Source organism: Ovis canadensis, chromosome 2, assembly GCF_042477335.2.
Source record: "Ovis canadensis isolate MfBH-ARS-UI-01 breed Bighorn chromosome 2, ARS-UI_OviCan_v2, whole genome shotgun sequence".
Classification (NCBI taxonomy): domain Eukaryota; kingdom Metazoa; phylum Chordata; class Mammalia; order Artiodactyla; family Bovidae; genus Ovis; species Ovis canadensis.
The window spans coordinates 245707247-245726926 of NC_091246.1; the positions used below are offsets into that span (position 1 = coordinate 245707247).

Sequence of the window (19680 nt, forward strand, 5' to 3'; positions counted from 1 at the left end):
GTTGTTGAAGGAATCGTGACCATGAGTTTACTTAAAAGCCTGTACAACTCAACTGAAAAGTTCACCTCCTTGAGAGTGGCAAGGCGGGTAGAACTTATGTCTCTTTAAAGAGCAAGATACAGAGGTACCGATAATGAGAGTTCAATTCATAGGTATTTGGCTACAAACATAACTTTCAGCTCTTTACGGTGCAACACGATCAATCAACTCATTCATTTTCTGACCTAACTGTATCTTACTGGAGCTGCATAGAACAGAGCCCTGGCACATTTTCCCCTCCCCAAGACACCCAGCCACATCTACTGAAGGTGAGGTGAGGAGGGAGTGTCTCCAAGCACTTAACTAGGTACACCCTGGCTGCAGGGCAGGCCTGGACCTGACATAAAACTTGAAAGCTGAATCTTAAATTGGGGGTGGGGAGCAGATAGTAATGCCATGGACCTGCATATCAGTAACTTCAAATTAAGGAATTCAGAGGCTCTCAAACTTTAGAATACTCCAGAATCACCTGGAGGGCTGGTGAAAATGCACACTGCTGGAACCTACTCCCTGAGTCTGATTCTGGAGGTTCAGGGCTGGGCCTAGGATATGCATTTAGAACAGTGCTCAGGTGACGCTGATGTTGCTGGTCCAGGGACTACCACACTTAAGAACCACTGACCGAGAACCACTGACCGAGATTATACCAAGGGTCCCTTCTGGTTCTATTACTCTCTAATTAATATATTACTTTAGCCTTAAAAACAAAAGCCCTCCAAAATAAGGGGAGGGGGGTACTCAAGTAATTGGTTCTCTGTACATATCCCTTTTTTTTTTTTGGTGGCATACTACATCTAAGTGTTTTATGTTAGAGGAAGTTGAGCTGTCTTGAAGAAAATGGCTAAGATTAAAAAGCCACAGAGACTATTCCTCTAAATATCAACAGAGAAAAAGCAGAAGCAAAGCTCTCTCAAATCTCAGCCTTAAAGGTAACACGAATCATGAGAATACCCTTCTCATAGTTTAGAAACTATGAGAATCATAGTAAAACCATGTCCCAAATCACTATTACATATCAGTATTATTAAAGTGCTCTTTCCAACAACCATAACTGAACAATTTTGCCCAGTCCAGCCTTGGTATCAGAAGCTCCAACAACATTTTCGATCATAATTTTGGAGCTACATGCATTCTTTTGGGAAGTTCAAATTCAACAACTGCACCAGTGAGTAATAAATATCATGTGAACTTCCCCAGATACATCTGGCAATGGAGCCAAAATATCACCGTTCTCTCTTACAAGGAGCTCTGGGGCTTACATAGCCACATCATGCTGCAGATGACAAGGAGATTCTCATTTATCCTAGACTGCAGCTGCTTTCCATGTGGCCCCCAAGCGAAGAAACTACATTGGCTGACAGAGACCAGCCCACTCTGGGTATCTCTGTCAGTCTAGGTCTCCTCAACACACAAGGGGCAGTCACTACCATGGTTACTATGGGGCTTCTAGAGCAGCAGCTATTAACCAGGGCTACAGATCGGAGTTTTCTGTGAAGCTTCACAAATGCCTGGGCCTCTCCCTAGAGATTTCAACTTAGTGGGTCCAGAAAACCTTGGGCTCCTTCCTCCCTCTCAAGCCCCCTAAGGTCCCTGGATGATTCCAGTGTGTGCACATTGGACCGCACATGCACGCTGAGATGCACAGTTTGAGTGACTTTAGTCTTAGTTCCTTAACCAGGGATTGGACCCAGGCCACATCAGTGAAAGCACCAAGTCCTCATCACTGGACCGCCAGTTCTAATGTATCTTACGAGCTGAGAATCAGTGATTTAGAGAAACATGCCCAATAAAATTTTCTGTGTTATATAACTATTAAGTCCTTCAAATATGCCTAGAGTGACTGAGGAACTGAATTATTTGTATTTACTTTTAATTAAATTCAAAGAACCACATGTAGCTGGTGGCTATCCTATCGGACTGCACAGCTCTAGAACAGCACTCACGAACCATTTGCACCTCTCCCTGCTCAACAGCAGCTCCAGTCTTCCTACAGACTACGTCATGTACAGTATCAAATGGAAAGAGCAAAGAACACAGCAGATCGACAGACTCGAGTTCACATCCTAACTCTACCACTGTCTGACCCTGAATACATCAGTTCTTTATCTAAAATGCACATAACACACTTCACACAGTGCCTGGTACTTAAAACGCCCAATGAACAGTAGCTATTATCAATAATGATAAATCGTGCTTCTGCCTGGCTCTAAAGTCCGCCACAGTGTGCTCCGGTTCTTCACATTTTTCAGGCTCATGCCAAACTTTCCACTGTTCAGCTCCACGCAACTGTACCCCGCCCCACCCTCCTGCCCACAATGGCTTCCACCAGCAGAAACTCAACCGTTCAACATGAAGCCACTTCCCAGTTCTTTAGCATACTCTGCTCTTTCACATCTCTAAAGGTTCTGCTGTAAAATCAGTCAGAGGCACAGGTTGCAGCACTTAGTTGTCCAGTTCACCGGCTGCACCTCTCAAGGCTAAGTTCTTGGAAGTCAGAGACCAGGTATTTTATCTTCAAAGTTCCCCCCCAAGACCCCATCTGCAGAACTAGGGGTTCAGGAACTTCAATGTGCCAGGCTGTCTTACTTTAGGAAGTGGTAGAGGATAGCATGGGTGGAAAGCCTAGATTAAACCATCGAGTCAAAGGACCAGGGGCACTGCTAAACCCTAAACCAGGTTACGACTCTGAGGGCAGAAAATGGGGATGACACTGAAAAAGCAGAGGGGAGGGGAGAACAAGCAGTCAGAGAATGAGCACATTTCTGAGGAGAATCGTGGGTGCCACCCTATAACCAGAGAGGCCATCAAACTACACAGGCGTCCACAAACACGCCGCTTAAAAAACAAAAAGGCTAAAGGCAACCTACCTTTTCCTCTCTCACATCAGGGAGACTGCACTCCCAATTAAGGACAGCTACTAATGTAGGGGCTAGTTAATAAAGGGTTCAAGGATTCTTCCATTAAGAAATTCCTTGCAGACTAAAAATAAATGCAAGTTAAAGAAATTCTTACTCTTAAAAAAAAAATGAAATGAAGACATTTCCCTTTCCTGGACATGAGATTTCTGACCCCCTCCCTTCAACAGAATATGCAGCTTAGCAAACTAAAACGTATTCAGTTCAATCAGATTACTCTGGTCTCATGTGAAAGTTAAACATGTGCTCATATTAGGAGGGGAGGTGGGCAGGGACTGAATTGACACTTCTGACATTTAAAACCATTGTGAAAGATTTGTGACTTGCAGTTATAGATGAAATGTCATCTTCCAATCTTTCCTAACAGAGAAGGGGGCCTTAAATCTTCACTAATCAGTTTTATTGGAAAGTAGCAATTGCAGACCAGAAAAAGATCCCTACTACACGCAAGACAGAAAAACCAGTATCAGCAGTCTGCAGGCACCCAGGAAGAGGCAGAGGATGGGAAATACCAAAGAGCCAGAGGTTCCACTCTGGGAGAGACGGAGAGGAAATCCTTTCAATGGGAAACCACGGGGGTAGATTACTGTGATTACACTTCAAAAGCAAAGGCTCTGCCACAAAGACACATAATTGAGAGGAAAATGCTGCCCCCTTGATCAGGGAAGTCGGGCCTCCCTGCTATATACTCTCCTGCATTCATAAAAATAAAAATAAAACGGAGGAAAAGAGCCATAAGAAAACCCCCATCTCCATTCACCATTTATCTCTTTCCAGATCACTGGACGTGTTACAAACTGCCTGCCAAATGAAGTGCATCAAAAGATGCTGTTTAGGGGCATCAAAAGGAAAAGGATGCCTGGCAGGCTGGACCCTTTGAATATATTCAGAACAAACAACTTACAGACTCACCACTTGCATAGAGTCCCCCTGCTCTAAGCAAATGGAATTAAAAGCCCCACCAGATCAGAGGGCTAACGGAATCCCTTACAACTTCTTATTGCACCAAGGGAAGCCCTAACAACCTAAGGGGTTGCTGAGATATAACACACTTGACTTCCAAATTCTCTTGTGATCATGACTGATTCAGAAGGGAGTAGAGAGGGCAGGGCCAAGGACCCAACTACCAAGCGATATACAACTCATCAAAACACACCATACCACATGGCAGGGGCAAAAGCAAAGAGAAACTTCTTAATTTTCTTGAAATAAAAGCTACACTGAGAAAAGCTCCAGGTTTCAGTCCCAGTCCAAAGATGCAGAAAGGAAGTGACCAGGCAGAAAACCAAAGGCGCTAGATTTAGTACCCGAGGACCAGCAAGAACGTGATCAGAGAGGGATGGGCTGGGGGCTGCCACAAATGCGCCCATCAGCAAGCAGAAGTCTTTTGACTGCCACTCAACCCGGCACCCTAAATGCCAACTAGTTGGGGCCAGCAGAAACCTACAATATCATTTCTTACTCCTTGTGCTTTCCAATTTATTCCTGGCCAGATTTGTTGTATGACTTTTAATAATAACAATAAAAAAAAGCATCCCTGGCTCTTTAACCGAAAGAACCCCCTAATTGATTCCCACAGTAATTAACCTGCATTTTACCTCAGAGAGCGGTAGTTAAGGAAGTCGGCACTGCTATTTATAACTCATCTCAAATTGAGGGCAGACTGCCTAAAATCTAACACATCCCAGCTGTACTCCTGTTTGAACTGGGGCCAAGGGAATTTTTTAAAGCAATCTTGGCACCGAATGAATGACACCAACAGTAAGAGAGCGCGAGTGGTTGTGTTGTGGTGACGTAGCACTGGAGGTGGAATGGGAGGGGGCCAGTGTACTGTGATCCCTCTCGTGCACGCCTGCTGCTTGCTGAGTCCCAGTACAGTAAGCTGGGAACCGCCCACTGAGAGCCAAACACAGGAAAAGGCTTTTCCTGTGGAACGCCTTGAAGTGAGAAACACATGGCTAATCTGCATAAACGCGAAGCCATACCGCCCCTGCCAGGAAGGTTAGTGCTCGTAATCTCTGGCCATGAAGCTGGCTGCCTGGGAGGACTTGGACTGGCGCCTGATAACCCAGAAAGAGCCGAGAGAACAGATGGGTAAGGACCCCGGCAGAAAACAGCCCCAGGTCACGTGACGCGCCACATGGCCCCGCCAGCACAAACTATTGTCTGGCTGCGGAGCTCCCATACAAAGGCACCCGGCCTCAGCTTCCTGTGATTATAGGGAAGGGCCGCAGCTGTTGATCCAGTTCCCGGGTGGGACCCTCCCCTACTGAGCAGCATTCCAGGCAGGGACAAGTAGAAAAAGTTAAGGTCTCTCGGCTTCCCCTCAAGCTCCACGTGGCCCCACTCAGATCTAAGGAAGGGCAGAGTAGACTTCCATAAACAGAACCACCCTTTGCACCCCAGACACACGTGCTGACCAGCATAAATCATTCTTGTGCTCCCCTCCCCAGCCACACAGACATCTGTATCCTCATCCAGTCTTCTCTCACTCCTCCAGCACGCTTCAAGGCTTTGAAGACTGGTCTAGGGGCCCAACCCCAATCACCGAGAAATTGCCCAGAAACCTGCTTATTTAGTTCTAGCCCAGATCCTGCCTCCAACAATAAGGAGATTCCTTCCTTTTCGTTTTGCCTTGCAGTTAAGCAGTCATTTCCCCACCGATAATGTGACCCAGGGCAGTAAGAGATTCTTTACTTCCTATCTGGTCTCACCAGAGGCATTCACTGATGATTTCCTGAATCTAAATTGATAATAAAAATCTCTCATCCAATCTACCCATACCTGACCCAGGAAATCAACCCACTTAGCCTATATGTCTTATCATTCAAAACCTGAGAATCACACCCCATTTTTCTACTTCACAAGAGACTGAAAATTCTTTCAGTTTAGTTCTAGTTCATTCAGGTTCTCAACAAACTGGTCAAACGCCTGTGGTGTGAGAGGAATTACCAACCACTAGTTTACAACTACTACTCCAAAGAGACAGTCAAAAAAAAAAATTCTTTCAAAGTTCTGTACGTGTTCACACTGAATATAAATAAAAAATCCAAAGTCAATGAAAAGTTCTACCTACTCCCATTCTGTTTACCGAAGTGATTCCTGAAGATCAGGGCACATTACTCTTTGCAGCCTTAAGTAAGAGCTCATTTCAGAGGCGTTGCCTGAAGGATCAACCTCAAGGAACCCCTAGGAGGGGCTGCAACCAGACAACAGACTCAGGACCTTCCAACCCACACTGTCTCAAAAGTGACAGAGAACAAGACAGGAGGCTTCGCTTGTCCAGGCTCAGAGGTATTTAGGCTGCTGTGCTCCATCCTTCCAAACCAGAAGATCAGGGGGTTAAAAGCAACACCCTCACTAAAGGCAGAAAACAGAGACCAGAGGGGGAAAGTCATTGAGTCTTCAGATTATGAGAGCCAACTGTAATAACCACCTCACAGCTGTCCATCCAAAACAGGCATATGACAGAAAAACCACGACCAGGTGGCTGATATATCTTTATTTCTTCGCTGGTTCCTGAAAGGGCCTTCAAATAAAGCAGCTAGAACATCAAAGTAATAAATTCCCCAACAAATGATAAAGTTCTTCTCATTCCGAGCACTTTTATTAGCTACCTTTCACAGAGAAAGTGGTCTTCCAAAAATGATTATCACTTTTTTGAAAGACCAAACTTAGCAAACCAAATTCTCCCAATTTCCAGTGAATTACAAAAACCTCTAAGAAAGACACACACCTTCTTGAGAAAGGTACTATTAAAACATACAAATAAAACATATAAAACAGTGAGGCCCCAAGACAAGACTTCCCTGATGGCTCAGTGGTAAAGAATCCACCTCCAATGCAAGAGACACAGGAGTTACGCGTCTAGATCCCTGGGTTGGGTTGGGAAGATCCCCGGGAGGAGGAAACAGCAACCCACTCCAGTGTCCTCGCCTGGAAAATCCCACGGAGAGAAGAGCCTGGTGGGCTACAATCCATAGGGTCACAAAGAGTCAGACACGACTGAGCATGTAGGCACACAAGGCCCCAAGACAATAACTAAACAAGAATGAAATGCCATTTGATAAAATTAAACATCCCCTTCTTTACAACCTTTTAATCTGAAGAGTGAGGGAGCAGTACAACGTGGCGAAAAGAGTACACCAGACAGAGAACGACTGGGTTTCCATCCCAGCTCTCTGACCAACTGGGGCGAGAGGGGAAGGTGCTAGCCAGGTCGCACCTTAACCTCATCAGCTGCCCTCCAGCTTCTGAATCAGCAGCTCTGGGAGGGGGCCAGGAATCTCCTCAGGCGAGTCTCAGGGCCAGTCTGGAAGCATTTGGGCTCCATGGCCTCCCTCCAAATCTCCTCCATCTCCAGCACAGAGCAACTGGAGAACTCAGATGCACGTTCAGTTTTCCTTAGCCAAACAACGATCTGAAGAGGGCAGTGCCCAGCCAATTGAGCAAAACCAGGAATGGAACTCAGATTCCCAAGTAAGCAGCACTCTCAAAGCTAAGATTTCCCCAAATTGTTAATACTCAATCCCTGACTGTCTTGTCCACCTAAGCACCTATTACTAACCATTACTATAAACTTTACATATTTATCTTGTTCACTGTCTATACCCTAGAGTAGAACATAAGCTCTGGGAAGGAACATAAGACACCTGTATGTAAAACACACTTACCTACTTTAAGAGGGAAAGAAAGGAGACTGTGAAAGAGAAAAGTGGGATTCTGTAGGTCCTGGCAATTCCTACCAGCATTCATGTTGAGAGGAAATGCTCTGGCTAAACATGGTCAGTCCTAAGAGCTCTGCCTCCAACTTCTACATCAACAGAATAGAGGTGACAGTAGTAGCACCCTCAGGGTTGAATGAAATGTTAGTAAAACAAAACAACACAAGACACTGTTCTTTAAACCAGCTGCACATGCTCCAGCCTCAGAGTCTTTGTACTCACTGATCTCTCCACTTGGAATATTCTTTCTCCTTCCAGGTATTAGCACAGCTCTCACGGAAAATATCACTTCAAACTGACCTCCCCTGGTGCACCTATTCACAATTTCAATCCAACACACTTCTCACAGCTGACCCCTGATTAACTTTGCTTCTGAGCACGTATCACTAAGCATACTATATGCTAAAGTTTACTTATTTATCTTGTTTAATGTCTAAACCCTAGACTAGAATATATAAGCTACAAGGCTAGAATACAAAGCATGTATCTGTGTTTAAATGCTTGCTGTATCCTCCAGAACTTAAAATGTTAGCTATTATCATCTACACAAATCCCAAATTTCTAGCAATGAAGCTTAGAAACCAGAATAGTTAAGGTCCGGTCCCACACACTCAAGACCAGAAACCCAAAGTGGTCAACTAGAAGTTAACAAATTACTTCCCTCTCTACACCCTCAACAAGAGAAAAAGCAGAATGGAACTGCAAGTGGTTTCAAAATACCTACTTAAAAAACAAAAGCACACACAGACACCAAAAGGGCTGACCAGTCCAATCCTCAAGCTCCACCTACTTTCAGTGTGTTCTTCCAAAGGAATTTGCTCAATAGCTCCTTCCAAGAATCCTGACAGTGAAGTCCAACAGTTTTCAACCAGGACAATATGAGCCCCTGAGAAATGTTTGGAAACAAATGTATGAAAGTGCCTTTCTGGTTATCACAGCGGTTCTGTAGAGTTCCTGGCACTTGTTACCTGGGGAGCAGGATGCCAGATGTCCTGCAATGCATCGCCACACAAAGAAGAGCCTCTCAGAAACAATGGACTCTAGCCCATTACAAGCCGAATCTGAGATGGAGAATTTCCTGCAACACTTGACTCAGGAGCAGTGGAGGGAAAGGGAATCAGAACTGACTGGTACCCATCCCAAGTACAAAGTCACTCACTAGCCAAGATCATCATAAATTAAATATTTACTTTATGAAATAGCTGGAAGATAATTTATTGAAGGTAGTACTTTCCCAGTGTGTAAATCACAATAATATAGTACTCCATGGCATTAGAATCCTGGTGCCTGATACACTGTTCAGTTCAGTTCGGTCACTCAGTCGGGTCCGACTCTTTGCGACCCCATGAATTGCAGCACGCCAGGCCTCCCTGTCCATCACCAACTCCCAGAGTTCACTCAAACTCACGTCCATCAAGTCGGTGACGCCATCCAGCTATCTCACACTGTAGAAGCTCATTAAATATTTGCTGCATTACTGTAAGCAACTGCTGAATGGCAGGTAGATACAGGTTTTTAAAAAAAAGTTTTGCCACAAGACTTCTTACACTGGCAAGTCCCAACTATTGTATGCTTTAAATGAGACAATATTTCAGTAACAGGACTGGACAATTAAATGAGCTAAAAAAAAAGTTCTTATCCTGAAAATTCTTGAGAAATGGAAGCATGATCAAAGCCTAAGAAATCTTGATGATATACAAGGAAGACAGATTGGTATACTGTATCCCCCATACATGCTTAATAATTAAAAACGTAATGTACAGATCTTGCTACCCACACTGTTATGGGTAGACATCAGAAAAAATGTTATTTCCTCCTGCAAGCCATCCTTTGGTGCTTCTACTCAGAAAAGGACCTTAGTGTGGATGGACCACAAGCCCAAACAAGAGGGGCAGTTTTTTAAGACATTTTCTTCCCTATCTATTTGTCATTCATCATGAATTGATACAGTACACTTAAGGGACACCTGGAGAGACAAGGGTCACATAACCTTACACACGGAGCTTTATCCAGGAGAGTACCTATCAACTTTTCAGTAAGGACAACACTTCTAAATCACACCTAGTTCTTTTGACCTGGTTTCTAAAATACTACTCTTTCTTCCATGTATTAAACTGCTCTGCGGGTAACTGCTCAGAAACAAAGAAAAAAGGTAAAAACTGTTCTTAACCAAAAAACTTTAAGGTCTCCTTGCCCTGTCTTTTAAAAAGCTCTCTTCCCCCTTTCCTATCCCCCATTCCTTTTATCTCCAAAGCTGGACTGATCTTGCATGGGTTATATAAAAAGATCCTAAACTCTTGAGTGCACAGTTCTACATTCTGCTAGTTTTTCCTTCTTTACTAAAAAAGATATCTGTGATACATCACTTAGCTGTAGGAACGTGACTTACATGCAGTAGGGGATTCTGTTTGTCATCATGCTTTGACTGTCATCAATCCAACCAAGTAGTATATTTTTGATGAAGATACTGACAAAAGGCAGCCATATCACTATTCATTAATTCCTAGGGCTGCCTTAGACCACTCTCCAAAAATGCCAGCCTTTCCCTTGGTCCCCCTACGTCCACTGGGACTATAACAGGTACAATAAAATAAGTCAGAGAATGGCTGAGGGAACAGCCAGCCTTAAGATTATGCTGTTGTTCAGTCGCCCAGTCGTGTCTGACTCTTTGCGACCCCATGGACTGCAGCACGCCAGGCCTCCCTGTCCCTCACCATCTCCCGAAGTTTGCCCAAGTTCATGTCCATTGTACCGGTGATGCCATCCAGCCATCTCATTCTCTGAGATGCTTCCAAATCAGGCTTTTTTTTAAGGTCATTAGTTCCCCAAATGAAAAACCAGAGAGTCCTTCCTATAGATTCTCCAATTCTCTCTCTTCAGAGCTCCAAAAGTACCTGGGTACCAACCTCCTCTACACCACTGTCCACACAAATGTGTAAAGAGCCTAGCTTCATCATTTACACCAGAAATACACGAGAACAGACCAAAGATATCAGCTGTCTTTCTTGCTATCTCTGGCCAGTATAATCAAATTGGGATGGATACTTGGCATGCTAAGCTATGGAAATCTAGCTAATATTTATCCGTACCCCCACCCCCAAGTCTGTTTTGGCTCACAGACTCTTTTGAGGCTGTCTTATTCAAGGCACACAGAATTTCCCTTTGGTAAATGTGTCTGGGTGGGTGAACACAGCTATCTCAATCTCATTTTATTTTAACCCAAAATACCATAATGAGACCACATATTGGTCACTTGAGGTTTTATGTAGGGGTTTTAAAGAAGCCAATTCAAAGCTGCACTGGGAAAGCAGAAGATTGAAATCACAGACTAGAAAGAAAAACAAGAATGTTACAAATCTGTCCTAGACCAACAGAACCCCCAAAACAGACTAAGGAGGGCTGAGAAACAATCCCCAGACCAAAGGAAATAAAGTGGGAAAGGAGAAGAGGCAGAAATCACCTAGGGGACTCTGGTTTATTAGCTAATTAGACAAAGGCACGTCCTGCCTCTAGTTAGCCAGGCCATTCCAACAGAGGTGAGCAGACATCAGGAATCTTCACGGAAACGATGCTGACCTGAGAGTGGTACAAATTGCCTCTCCAGTTCTTTCAAGACATTTTACCAGCTCCGGTGTGTTAAAGTTACTGATGTCTCCAGGTGCTCTGCATTCTACTAACAGAGTTAGACACCAAAGGAGAGAATGAAAAAGCAAGCAAGCAAGAACAGAGAGAAAATAAAGCTAAACGGCAGAGGGATCATCCAGTGAGTCTAGAACACGGAAACACACACGCAGCACGTGAGTGACTCCCTGCCAGACTATTCACCTGCACATACAGACATCAACTCACAGACCAAACTGTCGACATACTGCCTCCTGGAAGCCTCTGCCTTCATCGCAGCCAGGTCGCAGCAATCAGTTTCCCTACTCAGGCAGGAGGGAAAAGTGGTCTGGTACAGGAAACTTATTTTTAATGGGAAGGATTCAGAAACCACACAGGGTTTTCAGAAAGCCCACATGAACTAGAACACTAGTTCTCCTCTTGGTCTTTCCATTATTAATGTTTATCATCTGACCATTTCTGTGCCAAGCACAATCCTTCTTAGGACATACAATGAGGGACAGGTCTTGGCTCAAATGTCCATTACTCAAAAAGACCTCATCCACTTCAGAGACAGGGTAACTTGTCAGGAGTTTTCTTAGAGGGTTTATTTACTAGGACTTGCCAACAGGTGACGCAAGGAAAGGAAAAGCAACAAAACTCAAGATGGCCACGGGACAATGGGGCAGGGATAAGAGACAGAGGGAAGTTATTAAGAATGATCTGCTCAGGGACTACCAGATTCTCAGATCAGCCGGCCATCAACAAGCTGAAAGGTTATCATAGCGTTAAATTAGGGCTCCCATACTGGCCTCTGAGCAGTATTTTCAAGCATCTGTTTTTGGGCAGTTTTCTTAACTGGTCATACTTGGGAGACCACCATAGGTCACCATCCTAAAATGAGCTTTTCCACCTTCATCAACCGACCAGACCACAGGTTCAGATTATCCTCATGCTATGCCACCAAAGAGCTAGAAGAGAAAGAAATGGAAGGCAGGGAGTCCCCAGGTCCTATAAACAGAGTTTGTCATTATTGCATAGTAGAAAATATACTATGTATATCAAAAGTATTTTCTTGGGGAAAAAAAAAAAAGTATTTCCTTTCTTCTCCCCCAACTCCAAGCACTTTTAAACTTTTCTCTAACTAACAACACACTTTGAACACAATGTCTGGGGCAGATACATCTGAAACATTTTCGCCTTTGGTACAATTTGGAAGAAGCCCCTCAGGTAATTCAGATACACTCTGTAGCCTAGATGAGCATAAATCCAGTTCTCAAGCTTGAGTATGCACTTCAGTGGACAGTGGCCTGGAGGCCTCACTGAAGCACACTGCCACAGCTGCAGACTTGGCAGGTCCGGATGAGTCTCTGCACTTCTAAACAGGACCCAGGCAGTGCTGGGTGATGGCGGATGGGTAGGGATGACACTGAGAACCACTGCACTAATGTAGCTCTCAAACTAGAACAGATGCTTAACAAAATTTGTTGCGGTTTTGTTGTTTTAGCATTAATACAACTCAGATGTAGCTAAATACTACAGGACAGCTTTTAATTTAGCAAAGACTAATGCTGTGTTTAAGCACTCAATTCTATCCCCTTCTCAAGCAGAGGCCTCTATCAACTAGGAGTTGTGTTCGAATTTCAATTGATAAAAAATAATACTTTCATATATGTTATTTAACATTGACTACAGTTGCAAGGCAGTTGGTTTTCCTCCTTACACAGTTGAGGATACAGATTCAGGGAAGTTAAGTGACCTGCATAAAGTCACACAGCCTAGGGGAACTTTAAACCTCAATTTCAGAACTGACTCTAACATGAAACTGTGAGGCACTTAACCTTTATGTGTTCACTCTCTTGAAGTAGAAAATTAAGACAAAAATCCTCATCTCTCCAGTGAGTGCTCCAAGTTCTAGAAAGTAAAATCACTCAGCAAACATTTTCATAATGCAAGTTATGTTCACTTAGATCAAAGTGAAGGGTTCTATCTTTGAGTCTGAATCCTACCTCCACCCCCAACTGTCAAAGAGAACAGGGCCTCAGGACCAAATGCTGCCAATTCTTACCACTGGTATCATACAGCCATTCATCAGAAACTTAAACAAAAATCTAAATGGAAGAGATGGATGGGACAGAAATCTTGGCATAATGTCAACTGTAACTAAAGGCTTTTCAGTCTTTCACCCCATTTAAGAGTTTTAGACTACTGCAAAAATAATGTCCCAACAAGCTCCTGTGTTTGAATAATTTATTTTGGATAAGCAAACTTAGTATTTTATAATGTTACATAGCTCTGGAGAATCAGACAAACCTAGATTCAAATCTGAACTCTACCTTTTACTAGTTTTTTTTGCCCTAGGGCAAACTTCTCATTTTTACTCGACTTTCTCGTCTGTGAAGTGGGAGGAGAAACACTAGAACCCGCCTTTCAGGGTTCTGAAGATTAAATGAAGAAATTCATGGAGAGACACAAGCACAGCGCTTGGCACATAGTAAGTACTCAAAGACATGGTAATTGCCATTAACAGTCACCTCCGACATGCCATCGGTTGCAAACTGGGAACTCAGTGAGGTCCCTGGTCTATCCCTGGCCCAAGACAAAACTGTGGACACATTAACTATAGAAGTGATCCCCAAATCTTTTATAATATCTTTGGCAGCCCAGATTCCTAAACAAGTAAAAAAGTTAGAAGTCTAGAAACAAAAGACAGGCTAATGCTCATGAAACTCCATCACTTTGTGGCCAGAACAGAATCTTGTCCAAAATGCAAGAGAGAATGCCATCTGTATTCACCAGAGAAGGTGCAGTAACAAACAGTAACCTATTTCCAGCATTTCTGCTCAGGTGACTTCTTTAGGAACAGCAGAAAGCAGTAATAAGGTCTACCCAAGAAAGAGGGGAAATCACTGGGCAAGAAGAGCCCAAAGACATATCTGTTTCCTCTAAAAGGAAGCACCCAGCATGATGTAGCCTTTAATCCTCTACCACGTGGCTGAACTCACACTCTTCTTAAAGTCAAAGTACACCAGGCACCAGTCAGTTGAGAAGAAACAGCTGGATCCAGATGCACTCATGCAAGTTGTGACCTCAAGGAAAACAGGAGGCAAAATAAAAAACACTAACCACGCAGCAAATGGGTTTTCAAATGACTGATATCACACCAGTCCCTAATCTCCCCTGCTGCTGTCATGCTGCTGCTACATCTTGAAGGGGGAGTTCCTTTTAACAGAGGCGTCTATAAACAAGCAAGCTGAAAGTTAACAAGTTTAAGAGGGAAACGCATACAAAATTCTTGGCTGCTGGTGAAGAGCCACAAAAAAATCATGAATGCGCCAGTGCCAAGGGAAGAGGAAGTCTAACACTGCAGACTAGGGAACCCAGAAGCAATGAAGCCATGAGGAAGCCCAAATGCAAAAGAGGAGGAGAAAAAAAAAAAGCACATGGCACATTTCTTCTTCATATTCAAGCAGCAACTCTGGGCCTGAAGAGCACATAGCCCAGTGCCCAAAAGCCCCTTAGTATTTCATATCAACATTAACTTCCTGGAGGGCGACAAAAATCTGTCCTGGATTACTGAGTGATTTCTAATATGTACCATAACCAACACTAAGTCAACATTTCAGGGATCAAATTTCCTACTCGGCTGCATGCTGGAATGCATTCTTGGCATCAGACTTCTTCCCACTGCAGTCCACCCTTAGAAAATGCAGACGCCACTGGGAAATAAAGATTCAACCTGTCCCAAGACCATCTTCTAGTATGCACAAATGACTAACAAAAATAAACAAAAGTTCACTCAGATGTCCATTCAAATTCAATAAAAAACTAATGCCATCCATTTAAACAGGGGGAAGAGTGAGTTCAGGGAAGAATACTTAGGACAGTTAAGCCAATATTCACCCTAACTTGGATTCTTCTAAAACCTAGATTGACTGAGGAGTTCATCTCAGCCCCTACAAACTTGCTGCTGAACCACCGTGCCCATTTCCAAGTTGCTGGAAACTCACTTTTGCAAAATGCCAGAACGGCTAGGAAAAGGTGGTGAAAGAGATATTTCCAAACTAGAATCTGTATTCAAGACTCCATACAACTTTACATGGGAACAGCATAACCCACCCTCCTCCTCCAGGTGGAAGCCCTGTAGTAACCTGGCACTGGATCCTCCATGCACCTTTAGCTGTTAAGCATCTACTTAGAGCCCTTTGAGAAGTGCCAAAAATTGCTTGTGATCCAATCACACATGGACCAGCAGGTAAAGAGAAACCAAAATTACTACATTAAAGAGGCTCCTATAAGGAGTAAGCATGTGTTTGCAGCATTTAGGAGCTTCTTGGCCACAGCCAACCTAGTCAAAAACAATACTGAAGGCCATTTCTGTGAACAGATGGGCAAACTGCATATGCGCAGGTTTACCCGTTCAACAACCCTCAATATAAGGTCTGATCCAAGCAACTCAGCTTGAGCATGGCTCCCAAATCTTCAAAAACAGCAGGAGTCTAAGATCTGGACACGTACTTCATGGCTCCTGTTTTAAGAAAGGTCAATTAACTCTGCCAAAAAGGAAAAAACTCAGGCTCTCTAACCAAAGTTGAACCACTGACACTGAAGCGTCCAGGGCACACAACTCTGAAGGTGACACAACCTTCCAAACCCAAAATTACTACAAAAGAGGCCCTGAACTGGCCAAGAACTTGGCAGGTTGTACTAAAGGCCCCACATAACCACAGGAACCACTAAGACCCTGAAACCACTCTCTTTCATGGAACTGGTTACAGTCCAAATTTCCCCAAAGTCACCAGAATGAGACAACTACAGGTCTGGGGATGGATGTGTAATTTGGATTCTGTAAAGCCCGTGAAGCTCAGAGTAGCACTATGAAAAAGCAAATTAGTAATTTAACTTTCCCCTTTCTGGACGTTTAACTTCATAAATCACTGCCTCTGAAAAGTTGTCCCAGGTTTACCCTGCCCAAATCTGATCGCTCCTCATTCCCAGATTCCTTCAGGCCATGCACTTAGTTTGGTCTACATCCATTTATAAAACCTCGCTCTGCAAGTTTTCCAAGTGTGTGCACATGAGCATGCTTCCCAGGAAAACTCAATTCCTCCGAAGCAGATATTGCCTCTATCTTCCAAGTCCCTCCCTAGTATCTAGCAGATACGTTCACACAGAGCTCCTTCCCACACTCATCTGAAACTCCAGACCTCCCTGAGCTAGAAATCAGGCTCTTAGCAAGAAACCTGAAGTTCTAAGACCCTCCCTACCACCATACTGGGAAAGGCCTGGATAACCACTGTCAGTGTCAACCCAAGTTTTTGTATCTTGTTTTAAAACAAGCTGATAGTCTTTGGTAAGTGAGCTGAACCTAACTAAAAATTATGGTCAGAGCCATAATTACATTCATACTCCCTACTATCGATACTATGCTGGGTCAAAAAGGCACTTCCAGGAATCTGGTCTAAAAAACACTTCTTGGGAAGAAAACTGGTGTCAGAGCCAGTGGATTACGTTTGAAAAGGGACTTTGAGAAAGTGAATCCAGTCATCTCACAAGACCACCAAGGGAGATTACAATCAGAAGACAGTTCAAACAATTCTAAAACACTTCCTCCTCCATAAAAAGGATGTTTCACTAAGAGAACCCAGAAACGTGTTTAATCCTAAAATGGAAATTTTAAAAACAAAAATTGAATCTACCCACATTAACCCTTCAGGCAGGATTTGTTGAGCCCCCAAACACTGTACTGAAACCTGGGCATTAATTTTCATATATAAATAAGCAGTGCATAGGAGTCCAGTGAAAACTACATAAATAAACCCAGCCCTTGGAGTGGGCTTATAATCCTGAGAGCCAAAGCACAACAGAGGCTTGGGACAAACAACACTCAAGTTGTAGTATCTTTTTTTCTCTTTATAGTATTCTAAAAACGCAAACCCCAGCCCTAAAAACATCTCACCAAACTACAAAACCTTTCTGAAAGAATAAGGCTTTAAATTTAAAACTCACAGTCTCATAAACAAAGCTTAAGAAGCACACTTAATTCACTGACTGAAACTTAGGTCCTTCCTTCCAAACTTCTATTTATTTTCACTCTAAACTGCAATCGATTTTAAACAGGGCTCCACGTGTCCTGAACTTAGCACGGAGCCAGGAGGCTTCTCTTCCACGGCATCATCTTTTCACTTCAAATTCTTTTAGATCATCTCTTATCTCCATGCTCCCTGCCCTCACCCTCACCCCCTCTCTCTTCCCTATCCCCAGGTCTTTTTCTTCAATGTTATTTTATTCCACCACATGAAAAGAAACTAGCATTATCTTTGCTTGAAAACTGTTTATTAATTTGCCTGTCAAACATTCTATAGAGCCGCTTACATCTTACTACAGAAACCTCCTGGGTACATATTGACAGCTCAGCAAGTATTTACACAAAGCTCTGAAACATTTGGTTCCTTCAGAGAGAAGAAGCTGCTGTGTCAAGCAGAGAATTATCAAACACCTTTCCCTCATTCATAAAGGGAAGCTTCCTTCTAGCACCCCTCTAAGATGCCTAAATTACACTTTTTAACTACTAAACCAAGAGGAGAAAGACTGGAAATTCAGGGGCGCTGGAGGACACCTGAAAGAACAGCGTTTCCAGGAGCAACTGCAAGCCACACCACCTGGTTTAAAACCAACAACAACAAAACCAGGGGTATGTATGAGAAAAAGCAGTACACCCACGAAGCTGACCCTGAAACACCTAAGCTTTTCCTGTTCCTGTTCCAGTCTCAGGAACTTTTACTCCTCTCTCAGCAAAACTTACAGGGCAAGTTCAGGCACTCAGATTACAACCAACTGCCCAAACCAGACCTAGACCTGCCCAAACACCAGAAGAAGCTGGAGAGCTTAATGCTGCCTCTCCCCACCTTCCTATCCTGCTCTGGAAAAGAAACGGTGTTAACATTCAATTTATGAACAGCCACTCCTCACTCCATTCCTAATCTACCTCCAAAATCGTCTTGTGGAGATTTTGAAGGAACTATTTTTCAAGTCTTGCTTTAATGAAGTCTGCCTAGTTTTTTCAATTACTACTTAGTGTTTTAACACCACAAGCCAGGTGGAATGACTAATGACAAACAGATTAACAGTCTCAAAGCAAAGGAGTTTGGTAGGGCCTTTTCTGCGAAGGGCCACAGACACAGTGGTACCCAACTGTGTAGAGCCTGATCCTGTAAATCCTCAAGAGAAAACAGCCTCGAGTTCCATGAGCCCAGGGGAAGAAAGACGGTCTCCGGATCCCTTTCAAAAAAGGTACAGGAAGAGGCTGCCCTCCTAACAAGCCAGGTATGGAAGCACAGACAGATACGTAGCAACAGAGAAGGAGGTCATGTAGTCCGATGAAGAGAAAATGAACCAGAGAAGGCAAATGCCCTGCCCAAAGTCACACAGCTTAATCCAGGGCTACATATGGAGCCAAAGCTCCTCTTCCCGAGTCCTGTGCTCGTCACCCCTCACTACCGTGCCACACGCAACTCGATGTACAACAGTAATGATAATGACCAGTCTAACCAGGGAAAAACTCAAGAGATAAAAGCAAAGGGAATTTAGGACTCTATATCGGAGATTGAGGTATCACTCCAGCTCAAAGACAGAAGAGAACTGTTCAGTGCCAATTTATTCTGAATACCATATTTGCATGCTTCAGACCCTTCCAGAATTTGGGGATTTGTAGCCAATCAGTACAACCTTTTGAGGGATGGGGATGGGAAAAGCCCCTAACCATTACTTTGTTAGCTGATGTCCACGTTTCAAAAAGGTTCACTAACTTTGTAAAAGGCCTGCTAGAGACATCACACGCTCCAGGAGTCAATCTAACATATGAATGTTTAATGCAATCCAGGACATCTTGTTACAGCAGGTGCCACTTGTCATGGTAACTCTGTGTTACACACAAAGGAAGGAACCTTAAAAAGTCCCCACAGGGCCCAACACAAACAAGCCAGCCTTGGTCCTGAAGGCTTTCTCTCTTCTCTCACCATCAACTCCACTCCATTACCCCCAGTTCTCTCATAGAGAGCAGAGACACACGAAGCCCTTACAACTAAGCGCTGTCTCATGTGGTTACCCTGATCCCTCCTACTTGAGAGAACTCCAAGAGTCCTGTGTTTCAGCCAGCCCAGAATTTCTGCCAGTAGGCATTCCCATAATAAGCCTAGGATTCCTGTGTTTGTTTCCCAGGATTCGGAAGTATCGTTTGATATTTCCATAGCAGGAACTAACAGCCAAGCTTCTACAATCAAATTCACTTTGATCCTGGACTACACAGTCTATTGGATTTTTTTTTACTTTGATGAGCTGGTACTACTCTCAAGGTACTATAGCTAAAAGCATCCCAAGTAAAAAGCTTTAAGTGAGGGTCA

At 43.6% G+C, this 19680-nt stretch overlaps 1 protein-coding gene across 3 annotated transcripts in view; it reads right to left on the reverse strand.

Moving 5' to 3' along the window:
• ARID1A (AT-rich interaction domain 1A) overlaps positions 1-19680 on the reverse strand; it is a 68943-nt gene that overhangs the window by 44650 nt on the left and 4613 nt on the right. The gene's annotated exons all lie outside the window — the stretch shown is intronic.